Raw genomic sequence first — 279 nt, 5'->3', positions numbered from 1 at the left:
GGAATCTTAGATTGGCCCCTATCCGGGGACAGTCAGAGCCCTCCTCCTGCCAGGTCCAGCCACCCAGACCCGGCCCTGTGGCACCCTCCAGCAGCACCCAGCCCCACAGCACCAAGACACCCTCTGGTACCCAGCCCCATCAGGCAAAGGCTGCCCATACCAACAGCAAAAAGCCCTCAGCCTCACTGCAACGTGCCCCGTAACACCCGGGATCCCCTGCCCTGCAGCACCTCTGCCCCCCGCAACCCTACAGCATCCTCCCCTATTGCTTCCATAGCA

Source organism: Cariama cristata, unplaced genomic scaffold, assembly GCF_000690535.1.
Source record: "Cariama cristata isolate BGI_N322 unplaced genomic scaffold, ASM69053v1 scaffold24047, whole genome shotgun sequence".
NCBI lineage: Eukaryota > Metazoa > Chordata > Aves > Cariamiformes > Cariamidae > Cariama > Cariama cristata.
The sequence above is the reverse complement of the archived record's forward strand: the minus strand, read 5'-3'. Positions refer to the sequence as shown.